At 54.3% G+C, this 11,891-nt stretch overlaps 1 protein-coding gene across 1 annotated transcript in view; it reads right to left on the reverse strand.

Annotated features, from left to right (window-relative positions):
* BEND3 (BEN domain containing 3) overlaps positions 1 to 1,700 on the reverse strand; it is a 40,842-nt gene extending 39,142 nt beyond the window's left edge. The window contains exon 1 of the mRNA XM_040983847.1: positions 1,616 to 1,700. The gene's annotated coding sequence lies outside the window, so the exon portion shown is untranslated. The remainder of the gene's footprint in view (positions 1 to 1,615) is intronic.
* Between the last annotated feature and the right edge of the window lie 10,191 nt (positions 1,701 to 11,891).

An 11,891-nucleotide genomic window follows, 5' to 3' on the forward strand; every position in this document is an offset into this window, starting at 1 on the left:
GAAGGACATGGAAGCAACCTGGGCCAACTTCGTGGCAGAGCATACCAAGGCAGGCATACATTTGCCTTCAGCCGAGAGTCCGCACGGCTCTGCTCCCAATCCAGCTCCCTGCTGAGGTAACCCAGGGAGCAGTGGGGGGTCACCCCTGTGGCCACCGGGGCTCCGCTTGCTGCGTGATCCAGACCTTTCCCTGCATCTGCTGAGTGAAATCAGTCGAAGACAAAAGAACTTTCTCTCCCTTCCCCAGCCCTATCTCTGCAACTTTGCCTTTCAAAGAAATGATAAACAGATAAAGTCTGTGGGAGTGGAGGTGGTGGACCCTAAGTTAACTGGAGGGACTCACTCGGTCGCCCCAGCTTCCCGTCAGCCTAGATGGCTGGCACGCGGCCACGGCGAGGCCAACATTTGTAGTTAAACATTCAAAAAGTTACTTTAAGGAGGGGAAATCCAACATGTCCTACCCTGGAGCACTCTGCCCAGCTCCCGCACAGGCCCTCCGTCTGGCGGCCTCGGCTCGCGGACGAGCCATCGCAGCGACCACACACCTTGCTACCGTCCCAAACACACACACACTCCACTCCCCCCGGAACCCACAGAGGCGCGTCCTCGCGTTTTTCGTCACGCAGGCCCCGAAAGCCGGCGCTGCACAGACCGCTGGCAGAGGCGAAGGTTAAAAAAAAAAAAACCTGCGTGGGAAATCACGTTTGCGAAAGAGCAGGCCGGCGGGGGTGGAGGGGCGGGGTGATCACGCGGGGCGGCGAGCGCCCAGGGTTTCCAGCCCCGGCCGGCCGGGAAGGCCTCGCGCCAAGCCCGGGGTGGTGGGTGCACACCCAGCGCCGCGCCGGGGCCCGCCTCCAGCGGCCGGGCAGCGGGAACCGCGAACAGCCGTGGAACGGCCGGCGGGGCGGCACCGCGCCCCCTGGCGGCGGGGCGCGTGCCCCGGGCCCCGGCGCCGCCGCCGCCACCGGCCGGCCTCGCTCCGTTCGCAGGCTCGGGCGGCAGCGTCCTCCGACCGGCGGCTCCGGAGGCCTCGCGCGCCCCAGTCCCCGCCCCCCTGCTCCTGCTCCGCCACCCCCCGCCGCACGTCCACCAGCCGAGCTACCTCACCCCCCGACTCCCTCACCGACCCAGCCGGCCGGCTCCGCCACAGCCCGCCGCGCGGCCCCGGGGTGCGGGGGGGACCGGCGCGCGGCGCGAGTGGGGCGCCGGGGGTGGGGGGTGCTGCTGGCGGCGGCGCAGCCCGTCCCCCCGACACACACACACACACACACCCCGCGCGCGTCCGCCGCCCCCGCGCGTGCTCCCCGGAACGCCATGGGGGCCGCCGCGTTCCGAGCGGGCACAAAGGGGCGCGCGGCACAATGGGTGCGGCGAGCCCGTGGGCGCCGGCTCGGGCGCCTCGGCCCCGGCGCGGAGGTGGGCGCTGCTGCCGCTGCTGCCGCTGCCGGCGGCGGGCGCGCTCCGGCGCAGCCCCCCTCCGCGTCCCCTCCCCTGCTCCCGCCCCCACCCCGGCATGGATGTTGCGGAGCCACGCTCCCGTCCGGTTCCCCCCCCACCACCACCACCCTCGGGAGCCGCCGGCGCGCGGCCGCCTCGGTCCGCCCCGCGCACTTACCTGGGACGCGAGTTGTCGGACTTTGCAGAGAAGGGGCCCGCGCCGCCGAGTTTGGGCGCCACGTGGGGGGAGGGCGCGGGGCCGGGAGTGGGGGGCCGCACGCGCGGAGGGGCCTGGCCGGGGCGGCGGGCGGGCGGGCGGGCCGGCGGCGGGCGCCGTGTATTTTCCCCCCCTCTCTCTTTGTGTGTCCGTGCGCTGCGCTCTCGCGTGACGTGACGGGACTCCGTGTGTCATTTCCGCACAAGGACACAGGAGCCCCCGCTGCAGTGGAACCACAACCCCTCCGCCCCCACCCCCGGCCCGCCCCTCCCCCTCAGCGGGGCACACGCGGGACCGGCGGCGGCGGCGGCGCTCGGGCGTGAACGGCCGCGGCGGGGAGCTCGGGCGCGCACTCCGGGGGCCCCGGGCGGCCCGGGCGCGCTCGGCCGGCGCCGCGTCGCTCGGCTCCACGTGGGCCCGCGCACCCACGGCGCTCCGGGCGGCGCCGGCCACCATGGCCCCTGCGCGCCGTGTGCCTGCCCTCCCCCACCCCGCCCCGAGTCGTTTCTCGGAAACGTGGCTTCTCAGACCCGAGAGTGTGGCCCCAAGTGCCTCTTTTTTTTTCTACTTTTTTTTTTTTTTTTGCCCCCACGAGACGGCGACGGTGCGGAGCGTCTCCGCCCTCCCCCGGTCGCCCGCGCAGCTCTGCCAGGTTCTTGGCTTTAGGGGGCCCACATGACGCTGGGCCCCCAGGGAGGGTCTTCCCGCGCCTAGTCGGGCACAAAGACAACAGGGTACGGAGGGTCCCGGGTGGCTTCCTTGCCCGCGCGGGCCTGGGAGTTGTGGCAGGACGCGGGGAGGGGATCCCGGCGCTGGGAAAACGCTGGCTCAAGCCACTCCCCCAGCGGGGTGGCCGGCCTCTGGTGCAAGGATGAAAAGTAGGGGGGGGGGGAAATCTTGCTTTTTGACTTGGAAGGCAAAGTTTTTGAGGTTTGAGGGCTGCTGCGCGAGCCGGCCCAGCGCGCGCGCGCGCCCAGACCCACACGCCGCAGATGCAGCCCCACGGAGCCGTCTGCGCCCGGCGCTTAAAATAGAGAAACACGAGTCACCAAGCCAGAAGAGGCTTGACTCGTTCCACTCCTCACTCCGGGGCTACAGATCGCAAGTTGATAAACATGAAACCTACCCCTCGGGTAATTTCCTCCAGTCTCAGTGATTTGGGGGTGGGGTGGGAGGTGGAGTGAGAGAAGCCTAGCTGCACAGTAAAGCCACGTTTTCTGTCTTAGAGGAACAACGCGAATGTAAAATGTTGAAAAAAGGAAAAAAAAAAAACCTTTCATTTGCCGATCGAAGAAAGTATAAAAAGAAAAATGCAAATGATGCCATCTGCTGCTCACAGCTGAGTGGCTGCGGCAGAGGGCCATGTGGCCCAGCCCCGCGCGGTCAGCGAGTAGGTAGAATGGAGTTTAGAACAAGGCATCCGCCGACCCCTGGCTTACCCGGCCGCAGCCCGGGTTTGAACGCACGGATAATTTTTACAGTTACCTTCTCCTCCTCCAAGACTCCTCCAGCTGGGAATTTAGCTAATTATGCAAGTTCCTCCTCTTGGAGTTTGAGTATCTAAAGAGGTTCAAGCGTTTCTAGGCTCCAAGACCTTTGAGGAATTCTGTGGAACATTCTCGAGCTATATTTGGGTTGCGGACTTGGGAGAGAAGTCAGGAGTAATTGCTATGCAAAATTAGCAAGTAGCCTGGGGGACCCAGCCGCGTATCCAGGGGGTGGCTGTTTTATAAAAGAAGCTATACGTGCTCAGTGTCATTCAAAACAGGATGATGAAAAGAATGGGGCCGAGATAGCAGCCCTTCACATTCAAAAGCCCCTGGACGCCCTATCTACATTTAAAATAGGGCGGGGGGGGGGGGCGGGGAGGAGAACTGCTTGAGGGAGAATGGTTAATTTATACATTCCCAGAAGACAAAGTGGAGGCACTCGCATTTCTGCAGGGAACTTGACTTTTACACTTGCCGGTTAAATAACACGTATGATAACAGACCGGCGCTTGCCTTGCTTAACAGATACAGCAGTTTTATTCCCACCTTCAATTTAATGTGACAGTTATAATTAGAATTTTAAAGTTGAAGTTGCATTTCATTAGTTGGATTTTCTAGGATTTCCCAGAGGAAGAGTCAGAAACGGTTCCGGGTAGCATTTAAGCTCATTTTGCATTTAAGCCACTTGGCTGTGAATGGAAAGTGACCTTTTTAGAAAGGACTGGGGGAGATGTGTGTTATAAAAGGATGTGTCCTCAGCCGGCTATTCCCAGTAACGGCTCAGGTATTGGAGGACAATTTAAATAATGCCATCACAGGAAAACACGGCGAACTCACATTTCTACGCACATTGTTGAGAACCTAGAATTTCGGCAGATTTTACTCATAAGTAGTACCCACAGGAGGCAGCCGCCTTGGACATAGCTGTGTTTTTTAAACACGTCCCTCAGGAGAGTCAGAATGACCTGGATTGTTATTGTGAAAGCTTGCATCTTAAATTAGCGTAACTGGATCGAGCTACTTAAAGTAAGCTGTTGAAATAAGTTATTAATTGAAATGGAAAGTCGTTGCTGTCTAGGAAAGAAAGTGGTTTTGGTCATTTATACGAGGGAGGATGGCTGGATAGAGAAAAGAATAAGAAAACTGCATTAAAGACAAAATACTTAAAGTCATGCTTAATTTTGGAAACTTAAAATCAATTCTGAAAGCATTGTTGAATAAAAGCAATGCCAAATGGGAAAGTGTTGATAAACATGGCTGATCTAAGAAGCATGTGTTTGCTCAGTACACCTCTACATAACACGCAGCACCTGGATCATTAGAATGGATAAAAATTAAGAAAAATAACATCCTAGCTTGAAGTGTTTAAGAATGCATTTTTTTTTTTAGCCCGGCGGTGTGGCCCAGCACTAAAAGTCCTCGCCTTGAACGCACCGGTATCCCATATGGGCGCTGGTTCATATCCCAGCAGCTCCACTTTCCATCCAGCTTCCTGCCTGTGGCCTGGGAAAGCAGTCGGGGACAGCCCTTTGGGACCCTGTACCCGCGTGCGAGACCCAGAAGATGCTCCTGGCTTCGGATCGGCGCAGCACTGGCCATTGCGGTCACTTGGGGAGTGAAACATCAGACGGAAGATCTTCCTCTCTGTCTCTCCTCTTCTCTGTATATCTGACTTGGTAATAAAAATAAATGAATCTTAAAAAAAAATGCATTTTTTGTCTTTTAAAAATGCATGTACTGGTGTGTGTGGGGGGGGCGCAGAATACATGTATTTGAAAGAGAAAAGGCTTCCTTAGGCTTGTTCACTGCTGGGCCAGGCGGGGTAGGTGGGCCAGGTGGGCCAGGTGGGGCCAGGTGGGGCCAGGCGGGACCAGGCGGGGCAGGTGGGCCAGGTGGGCCAGGTGGGGCGAGGTGGGGCCAGGCGGGACCAGGCAGGGCAGGTGGGGCCAGGCGGGGCCAGGCGGGGCAGGTGGGCCAGGTGGGCCAGGCAGGGCAGGTGGGGCCAGGCGGGACCAGGCGGGGGCCGGTGGGGGGGGGGGGGGAATGACTAGGCTCATCACTGCTGCTTCCCAGAGTGCATTGGCAGGAAGCTGGAGTGAAAGGTGGGAGTCTGGCGGGGAAGCCAAGCATTCCAAGGTGGGATGCTGGTCTCACAGCCACAGTCCTGGCTGCTAAGGTTAAATATGGCCCCATTTCCCCATCCCAGTTTTCAAGATTTCAAATCTGAGTGGCTGCTTTTGACGCAGTCAGATCTGTTAGACCATTTCACTTAAGCAGAATGGAGCAGTCGCCTTCTTGGGCCCCTGAGGAAGAGTGGCAGATCTAAATACATAACAAAAGAGTGGCAGACAGACCTTTGACCTGTTCACCCCAAGACTTTATATCATTTGTAAAACATCTTTACAGCTGCCAAGACAATGTTTAGTAGGAATTTTTTTTTCAGTAGTTAAGTCTTAAAACAACGCAACAGATTTTCCTGTTACTTGTGAGACATTTCCACTTTATTTCTTGCCTGCTGGATGTTACGCTTTGCCAAGTCTTTAACAGAAGTAGCTGGCAGAGTCAGATTCTGTAAATACAACAGAAAAGTTAGAAAGATTGAAAATTTTTAAAAAATAAAAAAGAGGGGCAAAAGCACTTTGATCAGCTTTATTAAATAGACTTTAAAAAAAAAAAAAAAGATACTCCTGGCAGTTTACCCCCGCGGGCTGGGTTGGCACGGTGAAATCTTTCCTTACCAAGATCAAGAGCAGGTGACAGATCATGCGTCACTGTAGGGGGAAAAAAGTGGACTTGAATAAAGTGCTGCCGAACATTTAAGCTGGGTCTTTCTCCTTACATGCCAAGTTGTTTAATAATGTGTAGTGGCTTCAGATGTTAAGCACCCAGTTCAGCCATTTGGACCTGATGTGAGTATCTGTTTTTGCTCAACAGAGTTCTGCAAGAGGAATTATTAGGAAGAGTGTGAGCTACTGCAATCCCACTGTCAGTTTCAAGCCCTTGAGAAAACCAATGCCATTCTGAACGGAAGCTCTACCTGAGCCCAGAGTGCCAACTGGAGGCGCTGGAGGCACTGTGGCCACTAAGGCTCCAGCGCCCAGAGGGCTGCCCAAGGGCCAGAAGGCGGCCATCCCTGCACTGACCACAGGGGCTGCAGCCAACAGGCAGGGGGCCTGGGTACCCAGCCACTCAGAGCCCATTAAAAACAATGAAGGACACTGACTGCTCTGGTCATTGATTTTTTTTTTAAAAAATTGTTTCACACAGTACATCAAAAGGCCCTATATTAATGATATATGCCAAATGAAGCACTGCATGTAAACCAACTCAAGACTCATTAATACCACTTCTAGGAATCCACCCTGGAGAGATGTACAAGCCTTTTCATTGCAAGAATGTTTGTAATAGCCAAAAATTGGTGGGTGGGGGTGGGGAATGTTAACGAGACCCTGCTAGGGTTGATGACACGTCACTCAACAGAAGCAAAACGTTACAGGTTTATGTGTGATGTGATCCTGTTTTTGTAAGAACAGCAACATGGACGTACGCCTATCTGGTGTAGTCAGCAAAGCTCTGGGAAAGATGCAGGGTGCCACGGGTGCCCTGGAGTACAGGACGGCAGAGAGAAGCACTCGTACTTGCTCGGACGGTAGCCTAGCAGCTAAAGTCTTTTTTGTTTTTTTAGAGATTTATTTTATTTTTATTGGAAAGGTGAATGTACAGAGTGGAGAGACAGAGAGGAAGATCTTCTGTCCGATGATTCACTCCCCAAGTGAGTGTAACGGTCGATGCTATGCCGATCCGAAGCCAGGAGCCTCTTCCGGGTCTCCCACACAGTACAGGGTCCCAAAGCCTTGGGCCGTCCTCGACTGCTTTCCCAGGCCACAGGCAGGGAGCTGGATGGGAAGAGGGGCCGCCGGGATTAGAACCGGCGCCCATATGGGAACCCCAGGCGTGCAAGGCGAGGACCTTAACCACTTGCGCCACCGCGCCAGGCCCGCAGCTAAAGTCTTTACCTTGAATATGCCTGGATCCCATATGGGTGCCAGTTCTAATCTGAGCTGCCCCACTTCCCATCCAGCTTCCTTTTTGTGGCCTGGGAAAGCAGTCAAGGATGGCCCAAAGCCTTGGGACCCTGCACCCGCATGGGAGATCCAGAAGAAGCTCCTGGCTCCTGGCTTCGCATTGGTTCAACTCCTGCTGCTGTGGTCGCTTGGGGAGTGAATCAATGAACAGAAGATCTTCTCTGTCCTTCCTCTTCTCTGTATATGTAACTTTCCAATACAAATGAAAACAAATCTTTAAAAAAAAATGTATTTGAAAAGCAAAGGTACGGATGCAGGAGCAAGGGGGAGTGTGAGCAGAGAGATGTTCCATCTGCTCCCCAAAAAGGCTGCAATGGTCGGGACTGAGCCAGGTGGTGAGCAGGAGCCTGGAACTCCATGTGGGTCTCCAAGCATGTGGGCACTCTTCCATTGCTTTCCCAGGCATTCTAGTGGGGAGCTGGATCAGAAATGCAACATCTGGGACTCGAATCAATGCTCACCCGGAATTCTGGTTTTTCAGGTAGAGGGCTGACCTACAGAGCAGGCCCTTGGGGTCTTACTTTACAAGGACGCTACTCCTGTCTTGATGGTCTCATGATCTCATCCAATCTTAATTATCTCCACTTGGCTCCATCTCCAAATACCAACATGGTCGATTTTAGGGAGGGGGAGGACAAAGGAATGTTTCACCCAAGATGATAGTGCCTCCTGAGAAGCAGGAATGCAGGGACCGAGACCGAGGTCTTGCATTCACTGATTCACACTCCACATGCTGACAACAGGCCAGGGTGGGATTAGTCCAAGTTACAACTCAGTCCAGGTCTTCCATGTAGGTGACAGAAATCCCAAATGCTTCCTGGGTGCCCATTAGCAGGAAGCTGAAATCGGAAGTACAGCTGAGACTGTACTCAGGCGCCCTCTGATAGAAGATGCAGCTGTCCCCAGCAGACCCTTAACTGATGTGCCGGCCACCTAGCCTCCTGCTTTGACAGACCTGACAGAGCTGCTACAGGTATAGCACCTGCCCACACCAATCCACTCATTGTTGAGAAAATTATGTCCAGAGAGGAAGTACGCTATTTGCAACCAACTCTTTCACAAGTAATTTTTGCAGGTCTAATATGTGCTTTTTGTTTTCTAACGACTATGGCAAACTTAACATGGCTGCTAGCACTGGAGTCCCAGGCGGCTCCAACAAGAACTGAGTGTGTGGTCCCAGCAAGTTGCTTCATTAAGCCTTTGGTTTCCATTTCCTTCTTTACAGAGTGAGGGAACCCCATCCTGCAGCATGGCTCTGTGGATACACGTTATGTTTAGCCCTGGTATGGCAACTGGCATCAGGTTAGCCTAGTGAGGAGTGGCTGTCATTTTTATTGGTTACAATTGAAATCAGCGAACTTTTGAAATAAGTAGCCCAGGCATTCACAGAACACACACACTTTTAGTTTGGCAGCAGCAAAAGCACAAAGGTTCCTATGAACATCCCCAGTGCTATCTGGAAGGGTCTAGAATATACCACAACCCACATTCATTTGCCACCCGGAAAGTGAGACAAATGTCCCCATGTCTACAACCAGTGTTTTCTGCTGTTGTGTTTCTATGGGATCTGGCTGCAAAGCCTGGGCAGACCTGGAATCGACAAAGTCCTGAGTTAACGGTACTGGGAGGGTGTGTCTCTTTCTTGGTGTCCAGGAGGCCTGATGCGGGGTCCCTAGGCCTCTTGGCCCTTGCCTCTGGAGGCCCTTCCTCCTTGTACCTCCATCGTTGCTTTTCTCTGACTTCTGCAGGTGGCCAAACCAATGGGGTCTTGGCACTTCTGAAACATTGAGCCAAAAGAAGCGGCCTTAATTCAAAGCAGCCTCTCTTGGGTGAGACAGTGAGAAGAGTGACTGCTGCAGACAGACCCCCCACACCGACTCTGACGTCCATCCTCCTTCCCTTCTCACTCTCTCCTCCCCTGCTGTCCCTCTCCAGGGTGCATGCTAGCACCTGGGACATGCAGGCACTTCAGGGTCACTGAGCTTAACAGGTAAGGAAGGGGAAGAAAGCAGAGGGAGTGTGTGAGACCCCAGCCCATGTGTGTCTGTGTGTGTGTGTGATAACTCATTCATTTCTGGAGACCCAACCTGCTGGAGTCCTTCCCCAGGTACCAGGAGTTTCTACCCGGGCATCTGCCCGTGCCAGTTCTGGCAGAACCACATGGATTTCATTCACCATGCCCTGCAGGCAGTGGCTGCCATGCCTGACCAGGGACATGGTCCCCTCTTTGCAAGGCTGCCTGGAACAGGAGTGAGCGGAACAAAGGCCCAAAGGGAGAGGCAAGGAGGGTGCGTGGCGTGCCGGGGCTGGCCTCCTACACACAGACAAGCAGTCTGTGCTTGCACAAGGAAGCCCACCAGCTCTCCAGGGCCTCTCAGCAGGGGCCTCATGCAGTCTGCCTCATTTTCTTTCTCTGTTTATTAAAAGAAAAGAAAGAACGAAAGAAAGAGAAAAAAAAATACAAAAAAAAAAAAGCTGGGTGAAGATGAAGAGGAACTTCCTCCTCCATTGCAAGGGGCCTAACAGGCAGGCAGCACCTGGCCCTGACCTCAGTACCGGCCCTGCGACAAGCCAGAGTGTTCATTCCTGCAGTGGCTGGGGTCTGATTTGAAGTTTCCTTCCAGAAGATTCCTGTGTTGGGAGCTTGACATCAGTGGAGTCATGTTAAGATGTGGGTGATCTGGTGCCAGAGCAGTGACATAGCCAGTAAAACCACCACCTGCGGGGCCCGGCACAGTAGCGTAATAGCTTAAGTCCTCACCTTGCATGAGCCTGGATCCCATATGGACACCAGTTCATACCACGGCTGCTCCAGTTCCATCCCAACTCTCTGCCTGCTTGTGGCCTGGGAAGCAATCAGGATTTAGAGCCTGTACCAGCATGGGAGACCTGGAAGAAGCTCCTGGTTCCTGGCTTCAAATCAGTTCTACTCTGCTCATTGTGGCCACTTGGGGAGTGAACCAACAGATGGAAGATCTTTCTCTCTGTTTCTCCTTCTCTCTGTAAATCTGTCTTTCAAATAAAAGTAAATAAAATCTTTAAAAAGCAAAACAAAACACCCCTCTTCAACACTAGCATCCCGTTTGGGTTGTTCCACTTCTGATCCAGCTCCCTGCTGATGGCCTGGGAAAGCAGCAGAGGGTGCACCGAATGTTTGGGTGCCCCCCACTGCACCCACCTGAAAGACTTAAAGGAAATTATTGGCTCCTGACTTCAGACCAACCCAGTACTGGCTGTTGCAGCTATTTGGGAAGTGAGCAAGAAAACAGAAGTGTCGGCTCTAATTCTGATTTTCAAAATAAATTAACAACAACATAAAAAGAGGTAGGGTCTGGTGGGGAGGAATTTGGGTCAGTAGGGCGTGCTCCTGGGAGGGCCCAGAGTTTGTTCTTAAGGGTGGGTTGCTAGGAAAGGGAAGTCAGGCTGCCTCCAGTCTGTAGGGTTCCTGACCTCGAACTCACTGACACTCCTGCCATGATGCCTCCACCAACCCCCTTGTTGGGCAGCTGAGCCAGTGTGGCCGCCTCCTGATGGACTTGGGGTCACCCAACTTACGAGCTAAATATGCCCCTTTTTAAAGGGCCCAGCTTCAAGTACTTAGTTACAGCAAGTAACAGTGGACAAATACACTTCCTTAAGTTGGCAAAAGCATAGCCTGTGAGATAGACTCTGTCTCAATGTCTCCCACTTAAGCCAAATCTATCATTTTTCCCAAAGTAGAAGTCAGGTTTTTAAAAAAAGATTTATTTATTTTTTATTCTTTATTTACTTATTTTATCTACAGAGAGGAGGAATGACAGAGAGGAAGATCTTCTGTCTGATGATTCACTTCCCAAGTAGTTGCAATGGCTAGAGCTGAGTCAATCTGAAGCCAGGAGCCCAGAGCCTCTTCCAGGTCTTCCATGTGGGTGCAGGGTCCCAAGGCTTTGGGCCATCCTCCACTGCTTTCCCGGCCACAGGCAGGGAGCTAGATGTGAAACAGAGCTGTCAAGATTAGAACCAGCACCCACATGGGATCCCAGTGTGTACAAGGTAAGGACTTTTAGCCACTAGGCCACGCCAGGCCCAGAAATGAGGATTTTTCATGTGCTGTTGTTGCCTTTTCTCCCCTAAATGTGAGATGACAGAAATCCACTGCCTGCAGGAAAGACCCAGGTCACAGCCCCCAGTGTGTGACACAGGCCCACATGGCTGCCCCATTCGTGGCCTTGGGCACATTCCTGCCTCCTGACATGGCCCACCACCCTCTGCTTCTGCCTGTGGTGAGGCAGGCAGCTAGTTCAGGGTCATGAGCTTGGAAGTCACTGCCCCCCCCACCTAGGTGTTCCCTCCTGCCCATCTGCGACTCTCACCTATCACCTGAGACGGGGTGGTATTGCACTGTCGTGTAACCACTCCCCTCACAAGCCCCTATAAAGGCTCATGACAGGGAGGGGCTCCCTCTCTTGGTCGAGTGCTTCTGTTGCTCTGGCACCCCAACTCTTGGCCTCCCCAGCACTCTTGAGGACCGGAATCCCCTGAGCTATGGAGCCTGGGTGCCTATTCCTTACCCTCTGTTTACTGGATGGGTGGGACAACAAAGATAGCAATGCTAAGATGCTTTGTATTTCTAATGTGTGTGCTATCAGGAGTTCCAGGAGAGGTGAGGCCTAGCAGAAATGG

This window comes from Ochotona curzoniae, unplaced genomic scaffold, assembly GCF_017591425.1.
Source record: "Ochotona curzoniae isolate NIBS_2020 unplaced genomic scaffold, NIBS_Ocur_1.0 contig_3819, whole genome shotgun sequence".
Lineage (NCBI taxonomy): Eukaryota > Metazoa > Chordata > Mammalia > Lagomorpha > Ochotonidae > Ochotona > Ochotona curzoniae.